This window comes from Microtus ochrogaster, unplaced genomic scaffold (genome assembly GCF_000317375.1).
Source record: "Microtus ochrogaster isolate Prairie Vole_2 unplaced genomic scaffold, MicOch1.0 UNK20, whole genome shotgun sequence".
NCBI classification, from domain to species: Eukaryota; Metazoa; Chordata; class Mammalia; order Rodentia; family Cricetidae; genus Microtus; species Microtus ochrogaster.
Genome location: NW_004949118.1, coordinates 4390015 through 4407330, shown reverse-complemented (window position 1 = coordinate 4407330; position 17316 = coordinate 4390015). Strand labels below are relative to the sequence as shown.

The following is a 17316-nucleotide window of genomic DNA, read 5'->3' as shown; positions in this document are numbered from 1 at the left end:
TTGAAGGGTAACCGCTCCCTACCTAACATGTGCACCACACGTGGGCCGTCCCTCATGAATCACCCATGAGTCGCACGGGTGTGTGCTTGTTTACACCGACTTGCTGCCGATTCATTAAGGCAGAACTGGGGACCTGCTTCCCCTCTTTCTTGCCCTCGAGCAGTCAGCATTAGGAGGCTTTAATTGCCTGCTCTGGAGCCACTGGGAGGCCTTCCCTGTTGCAGCACCTGGCGTAGAGAACAGAGATGCTCCACTCTCCTCCAGCGGGGCCTCTGGTACATCTGCCAGGACCTGTCATTATCTGAGACTTCCGTGTCACTGTTCTGCATCCCCCTTCAGCCCATGCGTCTAGGAGGGGACCCTTGTCAGTTTCCCCGGCACCTGCCAACAGCCGCACACCTGGCAGTTAAATGACCCTGGAATGTGTTGTGATTGTCTTCCTTGTTTAATGAATCCACCTGAGGGACAGTTAGTGTCTTATCCAGTCTCCTGTTTCCCAGGCATTCCCGTTTACACTGTGTGGAGATTCAAAAACACTGCCATGGTGTCTACCGAATCCATCTGCCGGAAGTCTCATAACCAAATCTGCAGGGCTCCCGAAGGAGATTTTTGCACCGGTAATTTAAGCTAATGATTTCTAAACATATTTAGTCAGTTTTATGAAGACCTCATTAGAATGTGACTGTTTATTAAAAATCCAAACGATGTCTCGCAGTCATTTAGGGAAATTATTGTTAAGACACGGAATAGTTGTGGTAACAGATGACAAGATGTTTGAGAACTGAGGAAAGGAGAGAACCCAGATGTTAACCTCTGTCATAACTGAGGAGGGTAGGAGACCACCTACCTACAGGATGTTATGAAGAATGTCATCTGCCCAAAGATGATCTTACCTATTATTGTATATTCTTTTCATAGTATTTCTCCCTGAAAGAATAAGGAAGTCAGGATGTTTAATATAAACATGGAGCATCAGTATCAGAATTAGCTTACTAATACACCTATAAAGAGGGTATATTAAAATTCCGAGTGCCCCTGTTACATAGGAAAAAGAACATCTGATTCTAATCAGTAGCCTTCCAAGGCAGGATCAATGGGAAATTCAAGAGAGAGAGAAGGTCATACCTCCTAAAGCACAGGCACAACTCGCTTACTTACAAGAACAACCCTGGTAATCCCCACTAGTACAAACTGACGAGAGACCCTTTTACCAGGGATGCTCTTGACTTGTTCAGAGACATTGCCAGATCTTATCAGTAAGGGAAGAGATACGCTGTCTTTATATGTACTCCTGGCTTCCCTGGTTTAAACTCTCACTATTCCTTTTCATTGACTTCTTTTTAATGAAGTGCATTAAAAATCTTTCTCCTACAATATATTCTGATAATGTTTTCCCCTCCTCCAGCCCCTCCCACATTCTTCTTCATCCCCACCCACTCAGCCCATTCTCTCTCTCTCTCTCTCTCTCTCTCTCTCTTGCTCGCTCGCTCACTCGCTAGCTTGCTCTCTAAAACAGACAAGCAGACAAAACACACAAACAAAATCCAAAGAGGGAAAAATGTAAGAAACATATGCACACGCAAAACAACCAATAGCAAGACAAAATTGGGGGCCATACTATATAAGCAAAAGACCAATAAGACACACACAAAAAAAAATCCAAGCAAAGCAATGGGGCCTACCCTTAAGTGTGGCTAATTTACTGAGTGAGACTCCATTGGAGAAAAATAATTTCTTCTTTGCGAGTGTCGATTGCAAATAGCTTTTTAGCTACAAGTGGGAATATGAGTCTGTTTCCCCTCTCAGCACCTACCCCATCTAGCTTGAACCTGTGTAGGTCTCGTGTGTGCAGCCATAGTCACTGTGGGTTCATACGTGCATGAGCCCTGTTGTGTCTGAAGGACATGGTTTTCTTGGAATCATCCATCACCTCTGACTCTCACAATCTATCCAACCCCCCTTCTGCATAGTTCTCTGACCCTGAGGGGGGACGGTGTTTGATGGAGACATCCCATTTAGAACTGAGTGTCCCAAGGTCTCTCGCTCTGTCTATTGTCCAGCTGTGGGTCTCTGTGTTAGTTCCCGTCTACTGCTGATGTGGGAGTGATTTCTTATTAATAAAGAAACTGCCTAGGCCCCTTGATAGGCCAACCCTTAGGTGGGTGGAGTAAACAGAACAGAATGCTGGGAGAAAGAAGTGGAATCAGTGAGTCACCATGATTCTCCCACTCCAGGCAGATGCAGGTTAAGATCATTCCTGGTAAGCCAGCTCGTGGGCTACACAGATTAATAGAAATGGGTTAGATCAATATGTAAGAGCTAGCCAATAAGAAACTGAAACTAATGGGTCAGGCAGTGTTTAAAAGAATATAGTTTCCGTGTAATTATTTCGGGGCATAAACTAGCCATGTGGGTGGCCGGGTGCTGGGGATGCAGCCCCACTGCTCCTACTACAACATACTGCCAGAAGAATCCTCTGTGATGACAGCTGATTGAGACACTGCTCTCTGATGGAGAGAGTCATTTTATTGCTGTGTTCCTAGACAGTAGTATTTGATTTTCTGCTAGGCTCTTGTGCTATACAGACTCAGGTTCTTGGCCACCCAAAGAGCGCCACACATGGGTTCCCTCAGAATGTTTGGTCACTCCCACAACATGTGAGCCACTATTGTACCTCCACTAATCCATCACCAGGAAAGGAGATTATACGGAGCCACTCTGTCAACAGCAAGTGAGGGACTTGGTTGTCTCTATGAAAAATAAGTCCCTGGCCACACCCCTGATCATTGAGGTTTTCTCTACCTAACAATCTCAGTTCCCTTATAAAAAAATTAAAACTCTACAGAACATGGCAAGAGGCTGATTTGTCTAGTTCACAACTCAATCTAAAGCCAAGCCTACTAATCCTTCTTAGTGTAGTTAACTGGTCATCTAATAATATACTTACTGAACCCACAGCACCAAGATACAGAAAGATATTTATAATTCCTTCATCCTCATAGCATATTAGAAAGTCAAGTATAATGAGCAATCAATTGTGACAGACTTAAGTCAGAATGTGATCGTGCTAATGAAATAAATGCTGCCTGTGGAATCCAGGACTTGGAGAAAGCAGAGAGAGGCTGAACTCAAGTGACAAGACTAAGACAGAAATAGTTTTAGCAGAATAAGGAAATAAAGGAAAGGGAATGGCAGGATAAGAAAGCCAGTGGCCTGGCACAGATGTGGATGGGGACTCTGGTCCCAGAAGCTGCTTCAGGGCTTATTGAGAAGGGTCTGCAGTGGAAGGAGGAAAAAGTGCAAAATCTTACCAGGAGCCATGAAGGAAGTGAGTCGGTGGTTCTGATCAGCACTGTTGAACACAATTCTGGCTTGGCACAGTAGAGTGCACCTGTCGTCCCAGATACTTGGACCAGACAGGATGGCATAGCCAAGAAGAAGGAAAATGAGGAAGGGAGGAGACCAAGGAAAGCAATAACCGTGGTAGCCACTGAGAAAAGCGAGAGAAGAGTGTGGGCTGTTCCTTGGTGAGCAGTCTCAGCAAGAGGCCAGTATGACCAGAGAGAGTGTGTTTATAGAAGATCACAGTTTGGATGTCATTTCTATTGCTGTGAAGAGACACCGTGAACACAGCAACTCTTACAAGAAAAAAAAAATGTAATTGGGGTAACACGCTTACAGTTCAGGGTGAACGTTCAATCCATTGTTATCATGGCAGGGAGGATGGTGGCGTGCAGTCAGACATGGTGCTGTAGCTATAGCTGAGAGTCCTAGATTTTGGAGGATGACAGATGAGACACTGGGGGGTATCCTGAGCATAGGAAACCTCAAAACCCACCCCAATGGAGACTCCAACAAGGCCACACTCACCTCATAATAGTGCCACTCCCTGTGAAATTATGGGGGGCAGTTACATTCAGATGACCACAGGTACCAATAAAGAAAAAGGAAGGCTTGGATATGAACCTGGATCTCTGGCTTTATGACTTGGACAGTTAATGTAAAGACATTGATTCGCCAAGTACCTATCTTACCCCGTCTTCCACGGAAACCTAGCGGACCCTATCTCCCTTGCCCCATCCTCCATGAAAGGGCTCAGGATTTAAGAAGAAGGCTGGTTGGTTCCATTTGGCTATGTAGAGTCTGAGACGCTGAACGAAAAGCAGGCGTGAGCTTTGCAGACATCTCAGGAAGGAGTTGAACTGAAGACACTGAGAAACTGGAGCTTTCGTCTTCATTTCCCACCATCTGCTGTGCCCTCTCTACCCTCAGCTTTCAACTAGACACAAGTATGAAGATGAGAAGACAAGGCTCAATCTAAAAAGTGTCAACACTATTATAGTAGTTAGCACCAAATGTACATGTCACATATGTGGGCAGGTACATTCAGTGATAAAAGAATGCATCGGACTGGTTTTCGTTACTATGATGAAATGCCTGGGAAATCTACTTCATAAAGCCAAGAAGCTGGTGAAACTCCACAGCTCTGGAGTCTCCAAGTCTCGGCAGCATTGTTCAGACTCTTGCAAGGGCCCCTTGGCTTCACCACATCATAATGGGGGCCACTAAGAATCTCCCGTGCATTCTAAAGTCACTAGAATTCAACCATACGATGCCTACCCTAAAGACATAGTCCACACTAATTCTTGAAGATTCCACCTCTGAGATCTTTAGTGGTTTTAAATTTCTGCCCTCGTAATATCGCTAGCATAAGACTTTTGGGATTAAACCCCTGTGTTATTGGGAAAGGAGCTATGTTTGAGTGATGACATTTAGACACAAGCAGAATTGGGAATGTGAAAAGAAGTAAATAAAAATACAAGAAGAGAAAGAAATGGCAAAGGAAAATCACAGACAAAGTAAGATTCCTCCAGTGATCAAGCATATGCTATATACAGTTGATGTGGGCAGTCACAAAAGGCTGATTCGGTCATTGGGCACTAGATGGGGATCAGGAAGCATAAACTCTGTGACAGTGGTTTCACAGAGGCTGTGGGATTCATAGAAGGGGTACCTCAGCTGGATCTAAAGCTGAGGCTGCTGGCAGTGTTCCCAGGGTGTGCAATATATGCACAGAGCGTGGGACAGCACATATCCAAAAAGAGGGAAGGGAGTCTGGGAACATAGACAACCACAGCATGTAGCAGGGATGCTGCAGATACGCCCAGTGTTCACAGCGAGCTGAGGTGTTGCCATGGAGAGCTGAATGCGCTCCTCTAGAATGGAGTTCCAGTAGCTTCCTGTCAAGGGTTCCAAAGGGTTTGCATGAGGAAGGACCATGAACAAGGGACACATGAGAGATGATGCAAAGAAAGCCACTTAAAACTAGAAAACCAGCCAAGAAGTTGACAAGGAAATGTCACTGGACCACTTTCCCCTGTGTCCAGAGGGAGGCCTATCAAGTGCCGTTAGGCCGTGTGCAGCAGAGATCAGTTCTGGCTAATTGAAGTCAAAGGGGAATTTACTGGAAGAATACCAGGAGCTCAAAATGCTCATATGGAAAGTGAAGATAGCAGGCAGACAGGAAAGAACACACATCCAGGGGGCAAGGAGCCAGACAGTCGGGGGGGGGGGTGCCTATGCAAAGGCGATCAACACTAGAGGGGACAGCCATCATGGTAGATGAGGCCTGGTGGTGGCGGCAGCTCTCCACCCTATTGGCAGAGTGTGAAGTGTTCACACATATCTGGACAGATGGGAACATAGAGACAGACATGAGGCAAGAAGTGGGGCCTGGCTAGAAACTTCAACCCCTGCCCTCTAGAGGCCTCCTTTCTCCAGTGAGGACCCTCCTCCCAGGACTCCCCAACTTCCCAAAACACAGCTGCCAGCTGGGGACCAAGTGCTTACATACACGAGCCTGTGGGAAGTGTTTTATATCCAAACTATATAAAGTGGGGTGTGATTGTGGGTCCAAAGGCAAAAACACGTGAAGACAAAGAGGGAACTAACAGGTGTTCATCTCTGAGCTAAAGTTTCATGTCCTTGAAATGAAAAGAAAATGACCCATTCTAAAATACTATCCTCATACTAAGATTTCTTTTCATTCGTTGTGTGTATTCAGACGAAGAAAATCCCCTTGAAGAACAAACATCCCGTGTATTTATCCACAGGACCCCACAGCACTCACTAGGTCTCTCCTAGTACCAGCAGCAGGAGGGAAACTCTAGGGTCTGAACCCTTAAGAGAAAACAGTTCAGCTTTTCAAAGACATGATGAGGGGAGAGCCAGCCATCCCTGCTTCTCCCATGCTTTACATAGGAATTATGTGGGAGTCCTGGCATGGAAGGGTGCAGTGAGACTATTGTCCCCATGAGACAAGCCCCACCCATGATGGACCTGCATTTTCATTTGTGCAGACTGTAAAAGGAGCTACGGGCCACTTCCCACCGCCCAGCTCCCGCATAGCTAGCTTTACCCAAAATAATTACACGGAAACTGTATTCATTTAAACATTACCTGGCCCATTAGTTTCAGCCTCTTATTGACTAATTCTCACATCTTGCTTTAACCCATATTTAGTAATCTGTGTAGCACCACGAGGTGGTGGCTTACCAGGAAAGATCTTAACCAGCGTCCATCTCGGAGAGGAGAGCTATAGCATGTGCCTTACTGCCTTCTTCCTCCCAGCATTCTGTTCTGTCTACTCTACCTATCTAAATACTGCCCTATCAAAGAGCCAAGGCAGTTTCTTTATTAACCAATGAAAATAGCATATAGACAGATGACCCTCCTCCATCAGCAGACCATAGAAGATGGTCTGTAGCAGGTATGTAAACCTTTTAGAAATGATTTAAGCAGGTAATATAAACTCTTACATTGGGAGATATTCCTGTTACAGGTTCTCAAGATTGCTTGTGATGATAAACCACTGCTTTAGCACCCAGCACAGCACACTCCCTTTCTTTCCTCGGAGGTCCCGTAGAACCACAGTGGCTTCCAGAGTGCAGGAGGGAGGAACAGGGTGCAAGAGAGAATGCTGAGCCTTTGGAGAACTTCTGACCACTTAATAAGGAGACACCACACACACACACACACACACACACACACACACCACAGAGACCATGGGCTCTTCCCGGTACACAAAAATAGGGGTATAGTTTGCTTTTTAACCTAAAATGTACAGTCCTTGGAGAATTGTTACCTTGTGTCCCACTCGCCCAGTTTGAATAGCAAATGTGTGTACTTCAAAGGCAAACAGAGGTGAAAAGGAAATGAAGAGACTAAAATTATAAAACTTTATTTGAGCAGGTTGGTGGTGGCGCACGCCTTTAATCCTAGCACTCGGGAGGCAGAGGCAGGCGGATCTCTGTGAGTTCGAGGCCAGCCTGGTCTACAGAGCTAGTTCCAGGACAGGAACCAAAAGCTACAGAGAAACCCTGTCTCTAAAATCAAAAAAAAAAACAAAAAACAAAAAACAAAAAAAAAAAACTTTATTTGACCAGAACACTCTGGATTGGCTACAAAGTTGGGTAGTTTTGAGAATTGTAAAAGAAAAGTGAACACACACTCTTATACAAAGCAAAGAGAAAAACCACCAAACTATCCTTGATCTAACTAAAGCCTTATCAAGTATTTTAAATCAAGTACTAGGCACTACATTTATAACCTCAAATTATAAGGTTTTGTAATATGTTTATTATCTGGATGTTAATTCTAACATTTTATAAACGTTATTCTGAAATAATTCTTTCAAATAAGTATATGCTCAAATAATCTGTTTACACTCACAAACATACACTTTCACAACTTGTAAATTCCCAGGGCATGATAAAAAGCTCCCGATAAATATGCGCACTTGCACACACATACATACATGCACATAAATCAACACACTCAGACATGCACAATCAAGCCACAGTCCAAACTGAATAGAGCATCAATGCATTTCCTGTAAGGATCAGTCTCGTGACTTCACTTCATAACTTCTGTGTTTCTGCCTTGTCAATGTTAGAAAGCTAAACCACTCAGAGCTTCTGTCCATCTCCTGTTGGGCCTTCTCCCTGCCGTACATGTGAGTAGTTACAAGCCAGGAACAGTGACAATTCAGACCACATAGGTGACATTTATAAGTATTGTGTGTGTGTTTGTTGCATGTATGTGTCCATGTGTCCACGTGGGCATCTGCATGGCAGGAAGAGGTCAATGTCAGGCATCTTCCTCGGTTGCTCTCCCTCTTATTTTTGAGACAGGCTCTCCCACTGACCTAAAGCGTGTTGATTTGGCTAGCCTAATCCTGCTCTAAGCCCTTACCCTGCTCAGTCCACGGCGGGGGAGAGGGGGGTCCCTTTTCCATCTCTGCTTATGCAGTCCTCTAAGCCCTTGCCCTGCTTTCCTCCTAAGGCCTAGGCTTATCTGGCCAAGTAAATACATGAGCAAGCCAAGAGGGTAGTTCACAGGATTATCCGATGAACCGTTTGATGGTTTTTCTAGAACAAAGTGGCAAGACAGTAGTACCTCCAGTTTCCCTATTTATAGACAAAATAAGGCAGTCATTCAGGAGGCTGCAGGCAAGGAGAATGCCATTACCTTAGACCTTTTCTCTGGCAGTATCAGCCCTGTGTGTAAGACCCGGCAGGGACCACAGCTGATGGCATAAGCTACATTTCTCTGAAAGCAAATCTACAGACATGACATTACTATATAATCCACTCAGCTCCCTTCTGCCTGACAGGATGGTTGCATAAATCCTTTCCTTCCCTGGATTACAGACTTGTCATGGAGGCACGGGGAGTGATGCTATTTGAGCATCTTGGGCCATTGCTGGGTTATGGAAATCCTCTGGTTACATTAGTCACGAGTAGATGAAACAGACAAGTTGGATCCCAGGATTTCAGTGGACTGTTTACTGGGTGTTTCGGTAAAGAAGCGCAGGAAGGGCCAGAACAGTGATTTGGTTGGGATTCCATCTGCAGAGGGACTCCAAAGAGTCATAGAGTCCCTCCTTCACAACTAGAGGCTGGATCTATACCTATGAGCTCTGGTTCAGCTATTGCATACCTCAGGACGGGCCACTGATCATATGTATGCATGCAGAGGAATTAGGAACCTTTAAAATGCAGGGACTGCAGCAATGCATTCCTGGATCCCACCCTTCTCAAATACACACTTCTTACCCCAGTGCCGCCAGAAGCAGCTGGCCATCATGAACTAGGACTTTGCCTTTGCTGTCAAAAGAATCCCACCCTTACAGGCCCTGTCTAACAAAGATTTGAAACCTCACGGACTTCCTGGAGATGTCTTCTGCCAACGTTCTCTACCTCCCTCGCCTTTCCCTCTTCATCCACACATGGAAACAGCACCCTTTCTGGTCGGATGCACTAATAATGTTGTCAACCTTGGGAAGAAGAAAGGGTTTCTCTGTGGCTTTGGAGCCTGTCCTGGAACTAGCTCTGTAGACCAGGCTGGTCTCGAACTCACAGAGATCCGCCTGCCTCTGCCTCCCAAGTGCTGGGATTAAAGGCATGTGCCACCAACCCCCGGCCCCCTTTACAGTTTCGTTCCAAAATTTTAACAAACTTTCAATTGCACTAATTCTGTTCTGTGTCCCTTACAAAAACAGTATTCATAGCAACAATTTTGTTACTCTCCTACAGATGGAAAAAATGAAACCTCTAAAGGGTTCAGTGACTTGCCCAACAACGCAGCTAGTGAATGAAACTTGACTTTTCACGTGGACAATGCCACCCCAAGGAATGTGCTTTTGATTACTGCACTTGCCTTTTGATCTGCCTCAAGTTAGATTTGATGACTGCGCATGGCTTTTCATAAATATTACAATCACAGCTCATTCCTCCTTATCCCAGAAAGACCTAGGCAGGGTTCTGCTTGCAGCTGACTTTCACTACCCAGTGATAAACAGGACAAGCCAGAAACTGTATGTCCGAGGCTAAGACATTGACTCTTGCCACATCGCCACCACAATGCCACTTGAAATGCTGATTCCCTCAAGCCTTTCGCATCTACCTGTCAATCGGTTTCAAGTGAGATATTTTTAAAATATGGATGGTGATCTTAACTGTGCAGAATCAGTGTAAAGGGGCATCCCACCTTCCTCCTATAAGGAAGTTGGAGCACAGAGAGAGTCTGGGCCCTTGCAACTCATTTTCCTCCCCGAGCCTCCACGTGAGGATACAGCTATGAGAACATCTCATGCAAACCAGTGGAGGCTCTATGTATGGAAGCTGCAGTGACCTTACAAATGAGGGTTAGTGAACTATCTTTGTAACTCCAGCTGTTTGCTTTGAATTGCCTCTCCTGACCACAGCAACTTTTTCCTAATTTCATTTTAGCGTATATATTTCCACCACCTCACGATCTACTATCTACCAGCACATGTAGAAAGAACCAGGGTGAGCCTATGACTCACATGAGGTCACGAATCTAAAATATGACTTTATTAAGGTGAAGACTATGCAGAAAAAAAAGTCCTCTTTTTTTCTCAAGAGATTTGCCATATACCCCTCTTGGAAATGCCTCACTGATATACTTTGAGGCCTGAGTCTATATGCTAATAGTGCTGCTATTGCTCAAAAGGTATCTAAGATGCTTCTTTAAGGTGTCACCCTCTGAGTGTGCGACATGCTTTTACCGCACTTGGTGATGGTGAGCTCCCTCCTTGGCCAGGACTTGGGTGTGGGGAATTGCTAAGTACCGGGGCCCCCTTTCTTGAACAGGTGCAGAACAAAGCTGGCTGAAGGAGTATGTCTCTTGAGAACCTGCTGAAGTCAACTGATGCTGCTCTCTGGATCCATAGTCAACTGGATGAAGCAGAAGGGGAAGAGACAGAGAGAAAACCAGAAGCAGGGAGCTGGACCACACAGGCTATAGACAGTAGCCTAGAGGGATGAAAAGGAAGCGTCTTTATGTTATGAAGCTCTTCCCCCAAACCAAAACTATACAGTCCTCCAGGAACACTTGATTTTCCATCCATTCCTGGACTCTTCAAGAGTTTTGCCTGAAGGAGTCACCCAGTGAATCAGGTCTGGGAGAGAGAAGCCAGCCAGGTCCCTTGTACACAGCCCTTATTAGTATTAGTATGTGAAATGTTTTAGGGAGAGTGGTGACCAAACGAGACTTACATAGACATGTAATGATCGTAGCTGGGCCCTTGTGGCTCCTGCCTATACTCTCAGCACTCAGAAGCAAGAGGTTAAAAAAAGGTCATGATTTGAGGCCAACCTAAACAACATGGCAAGCCCTAACACAACTTGGACTATAATGTATGACTATATATTATACATTAATGTATGGACTATAATGTATAATGTAGTTAGGGTTGTCTGCTGCTCTGAAGAGACACGATGACCACAGCAGCTCTTAGAAAGAAAAACATTGAATTGAGGGGGTGGCTTACAGTTCCGAGGTTTAGTCCATTGTCATCAGGGGGGGGAGCGTGGTGACATGGTAGAGATGGAACTGGAGACGGAGCCGAGAGAGTTCTGCATCTTATAGGGAACTGGAAGTCAACTGAGAGGAGCTAGAGCGAAAGAGACCTCAAAGCCCGCCCCCACACTGACACACTTCCTCCAGCAAGACCACACCTCCTAATAGTGCCACTTCCTTGAGATTACGGGAGCCAATCAAATTCAAACTACCACAATGACCTTGCCTCAGAAAAGAGAAGGGTAAAAGAGAGAGGGAAGAGAGATCTTCTCTTATGCATGAGAAACCTCCTTAGAGGCATGAGAAGAAATTAGCAGCTTAAGAGCCAGGGAAAAAGTCAATGACATCTTCAGAATGTATTCTTCTGCTTCACCCCTGCAGCTACACCTCTTCTGTCTCCCTAGACAGGGCAGCTAAAGCCACTTCAGACTTCCTACTTTGTATCTGCTCCTAGAGCTGAAGTCTAACAAGACCATAGAAAGCCATGTGCTCCCTGAGGTCTACCCTCCCACACCTGCCTACAGCTGGAATCAGGGTCTGTTCTACCGAGAGAGTTCATTACCTGACCTGGCCCCTGCCTTCCAGAATCATAGAGAGAAGCCTGGGCCCTTGTAACTCGTTTTCCTGCCCAACCTCCACGTGAGGATACAGCTATGAGAGCATCTCATCTAAACCAGTGACGGCTCTATGTATGGGAGCTGCAGTGACCTTACAAATGAGGGTTAGCAGACTATCGTTGTAACTCCAGCTGTTTGCTTGAGATTGCTTCCCCAGAGCACAGCCACTATTTCCTGATTCCATCCAAACCATCCAGTAGGAGACTCAATGCCAACCTCTCTCTTCTGAGTCTCTTACCTGGGGAGCATAGTTTCCAGTAAGGAATGAAAGCAGCGGGTACTCTCGCCTCCATTTCTCTGCCACATCACAAGCCACACAGTTGTCACTGCTCAAGACGGCTCCCCTTCTCTGCCTAAACATCCAGTTTCACTTTCCAGACTCTGCCAACTCCCATTGTCACCTAGGGTCCAGATTAGAGACTTAAGGCTGAAGATAATAAGGATTATCTTTTTTGAGCTCTTGTAAGTAACTGGACACTTGGCCAGATGTTTTTATCCCATTATATCTGGTGATTTCCAGACCGATCTGCACTTGGGAGCATCTAGGAAGCTTCAGGAAATTTGACTGCTTCTGTCTAGACACAGAAATTGAGAAATAGCCTGGAATGTAACCTGGGCGTTAGGGTTTCTTCATACACTCCTAGCTGATCCAGATGTGCAAGCAGATTTGAAAACCCCTAGCTTCATCTTAGAACACTCTGGGACAAGAACGGTCACCATCCCTTTTTGACAGCAGAGAACCTGAGGTTGCATAAGCAAGTTACAAGGCCTTCTTCCAACTTGCATCAGCCAGCTTCTACAGTCTGATTGAGTTGCAGAAATTCTTTCTGGTTGGTATGGTCTACAGGCCAAGGAACTTGTTAGAAATGCCAATTCAGCAGACCCTCAGAATTTCTTGAGAATCACTGCAAGGAGTTCTGATATGTGCTGTAGTTTAGACTCTTCCTGCAGCCATGTCAGGATCTATTCGAGGTCAAAATGATGTATGTACTCCTAGACTTGGGAGCTATGGCTCTAGCTCCAGTGATGTTGTGACCTTAATAAGTATGGGATTACGATACAAATTGCCCTCCTAAAAAACTACCAGGAAGTTCAAGATCCTCACATTATACTGCTTTCTGTGTTTTAAGTTTGTGAATTTTTTTCTTTTTGGTTTTTCGAGACAGGGTTTCTCTGTGTATCTCTGATTGTTCTAGAACTCACTCTATAGACCAGACTGGCCTCAAATTCACAGAGATCTGCCTGCCTCTGCCTCCCTGAGTACTGGGATTAAAGGCGTGTTCCACTACTTTCCCGCTTAAGTTAGCGAATTTTAAAGCCAAAGTTGACCACCCCTTGGGTGCAGGGACTGCATCTCTCCTGCAGCCCTGAGCGTGGTCATGAGCAGCCAGTGGGGCACAATGCTTGTTGCTTGATTAATGGTCTGGTGGAACCGGCATAGGGCACCAAAGTAATCAGAGAATCCTGGAAGTAGCTCCTTCCCAGGCTGGAGACTGTTGCCATACATGATGAAGATGTGTGGGAGGCAGAGACTCTGCTTGGCAAGTACCTTCAGGCTGCAGGAGACAGCTGGCTTGGCACGGGATCAGATGGAGTAGCATCCAGTTGTGTGGGGCCAGGACTCCAGCAGGTGTTTTCAAAGCATTGGCTTCAACATCTCTATATGTAAAGTCAGAGCCAGGGGGTGGCTGCAGACACCCACAGTCTTCATCTCTAATGAAACATGCTTTCCTTCCTATCCCTTTTTCTTTAAGCAAAAAAATAACTTGACACAGGTCCAAGCAGTTAAAAAGATACTTAGAGGAACTCAATTTAGAAGGATGCTTTAGTAGGCTGAAACAGATGTGGCAAACCATTCCAAGATACTCTGGGAGATGAGTTGGGGGAAACAGATTCAGAATGGTCCCTCTGCCTTTTCTGGACTCGCCCAGACAAGTACTGGTATGCAAGATATTAGCTGCCCTGGACTCTTTGAAGAAGGAAGCACTTTCACGCTTCTGTTTTCTTAACTGTGTCTGGATTGGAGCATTCTAGTGGCTCTGGGCCAGCTCCTGACCATTGTGTATGCAAGGAAGAAGCCACTGTCTCTGGGCCAGCTCCTGACCATGCGTATGCAAGGATGCCACTTCTGTCTCTGCTTAGAGAGCAGCTGCACCTGTTTGCCCACAGTGTGGCTGCAATGGGAGCTCTTAATTTGGAGCTACCCCACATAAGCTGGACATGATCTAACCTCGAGGTCCCTCCCTCCCGCCTCCACATGAGCGCATCCTGCTGCATCCCATCTTGCAGAGATGCAGAGCTCTGGAAAACTGCAGTGGAGCTAGGTCAGATCTCAGATGCAGTCTGAACTGGCACATGGGAGCTATCCAGAAGGGAAACTCTGGACCCTCTGTCCATGCTGGCAGGTTTTAGCTCCTTGACCTCAAGGCACTGAAGGCCCCTTGTTCATATTTGTTAAAAATGCTCAGGCTGAGAAGGAAAGGAGTCAATAATAGGTGAACAGGCAACCGTGCAACAAACTGTCTCACACCTATTGCACCTGAAGTTTGTCAACCATGATACACCAGATAAGGTAAAAGATCCCTGGTACAGTACAGGTTGCAGGTGCATTGTTTCGTGGGGCGGGCTTCTTGACCGGCGAGGAAGAAACACCCACCACACACAAGGATTCTTCTCAGATCACGCTTTACTGGAGTGCATTTGGTTGAGGGAGAGCATAAAGCAAAGGGGGGCAAAAAACGAGAGAGCAAAAGAGAGAGAGACGAGAGGGACGAGAGGCGCTAGAGGGGGACATGAGAGAGAGAGAGAGAGACGCTGGAGAGAGACATGAGAGAGACCCGGGGGCACAATGGCGGCTGCTTATATAGGGAATTGGCACATGGGTCACCCTGTGATTGGCTGCCATCATCAGCTGACAACAGACTGCATCAAGATAGGCCCAGGGACCCATATTCACTGTGCATGCGGGAAGCGGGGGGACACGTAGCTCTTAAAGGCATAGCCAAATATAGGGTTGTTTATAACCAACAAGACAGGATGTGGCGCCATCTTGTAATGGCGATCCTGTCCGGCTCACTACAGTTGTGTGTGTTGCACTTTCTGGAGGGGGGACGTTTTAGTTGTATTGAATTGAGTTACTCCATTTTAAAAGCATACATGCATACTGTATTTGTATTTTATCCACTACCTTCTGCTTGCATCGTCGAAGTCACAGAAACATTAAAGCAAGGCCTTCAACACAGAGGAGAGCTGAGTGTGTGCTGTCCAGGCACTCCTGCTATGGACAGTCTATAAATGAAGTATGGTCACCCTCAGGTCAGATAACTCTACATACACACTGTCTGATCAGACCGGCTTTGCATCTAAAGGAAGAAATTCGCTCTCTTTTAATCTTGGGTATTATAGATTTTGCTTGGCTACTCATGATGGATATTTGTGAGATCTTGTAGATACCACCTTTAATAATGTCACAGATAGCTTTTTCCAGACAAAGGCTGTACAGGGAGGTCCCCCGAAGGGGATTGGAAACAGTATGAGGTCAAACCCATCTTTGCCCTGTGCTTCCCTTGCCTCAAACTCTGATGTATATATATCAACTAAGTTTGGTAAGGATTATCTTACAGAAAGTTCCAAGAGTTTAAAGGCAGCTAGATTCCTAGCCAGCCACAAGCTACACTACAAACGTTAGTGTGACACAGATGTTTGTCATTCTAAAAGAGTCTTCTCAGCCCATAATCCTTTCTGAAAACGCTCACTGCCGGCATTTTCCTCCTCGTGCTGATTCTATGTCTGTCTCGCTACTGTACATTTATCATGTATAAGATGTGACCTCCAGGGGCTCCAGGAGCAAAGACATAAGCAAAATAGCCCCTTTCCTGCTGGCCAGTAATAACTAGGTGCCAAGTTTTGTATGAAACTACCAAATACACTCCTTGGGAATCAAAGAGAGTTTAAATGTATGGAGAAAAACTTGGGGTGCATCTAACACGTGCATTGAAGAATGGGGAGTATCTCCTGGAAAGAAATGAGAGAGGGCGTTCTAATTAGAAGGGATGGTTGTGGATCACAGAGGAAATCCTTGTTTGGAGGAAATTTAAGGTAAATGTTTGTCCTTGAACATGAAATAGAAAATCAAACTGACAGTCGTAGATTGAACTGAAAATGCAAGTTGTAGCCAGTTTTCAAATCCACTCACACCCCAGATGAGAGGCTGTCTAGTAACTCTTCGGAACAGTGCTGGAAAGCAACGAGTTTGCCACAGCACACATCAGTGTGTGGGGCTCTGCTTGCGAGGTGGCCTCTGGATCTTGGGTAGGACACCTGCACCAGATGATCCCTGTAGCAAATTGAGATTGTGGCAAAGGGAATATAAGGGGCAGAAATTATGTGTGGGAGGTGTTCCAAAGACGTGATGGAATTTCATGCAGCCATACAGAAAAATGAAATCGTCGCATCTGCAAGGAAATGGATGCAACTGGAGATTGTTGTGTTAAGTGAAGCGAGCCAAACTCAGAAAGACAAACTCCGTGTTTTCTCATATATGTGGGACTTAGATTTGTAATCACGCATCTGTGTGTATATATTCGTGTGTGGAGGTGTGTGGGGGTGGGGGTGATGAAACAAGAAAGGAACCATGAGGAGGAGGAGATCCTGTAATATGAGGGGGCTGGCTTGTTGGGGTTAATGTCCCACCTGGTACCCCACAGCCGGCAAGCCCCAAAGAAAATCACACAGAGATCGCCATAAGTTATGAAACTGATCGGTCCATTAGCTCAGGCTACTTATTAGCTCTTGTAGCTTATATTAACCCATTATTCTTATCTATGTTAGCCAAGTGGCTCAGTACCTTTCTCGGCGGGGCAGCTCACATGTTGCTTCTTTGGTGGTCTGGGCTGGAATGGGGGGAATGGGCTTCTTCTTTCCAGCATTCTCATGTTCTCATCGCCCCGCCTCTACTTCCTGTCTGGTTGACCCGCCTATACTCCCTGCCTGGCCAATCAGCATTTAGCATTTTATTAAAATACCTGATTGACAGAATACAGACAATTCTCCCGCACCAAGATCCTAAAGGAAGTAGGCAGTAGAGAGGACACTGGAATACATGTCATAAGAAAGAAGAATGGGTACTAATGCCGGGGGGGGGGGGGATAGAGATCCAGCCCCCAAATGGGCAAGGAATATGGAGGAGGGATACAGATGAACAAAGTATAAAGGCATGCATGAAGGTATCACAATGAAACCCCCTACTTGGTGTATAAAGACATGTATGAAGGTATCACAATGAAACCCCCTACTTGGTGTGTAAAGACATGTA

General features: G+C 45.7%; 1 protein-coding gene across 9 annotated transcripts in view; it reads left to right on the top strand.

The window, feature by feature from the left end:
• Positions 1 to 17316, top strand: part of Ptprm (protein tyrosine phosphatase, receptor type M) — a 699101-nt gene that overhangs the window by 649308 nt on the left and 32477 nt on the right. The gene's annotated exons all lie outside the window — the stretch shown is intronic.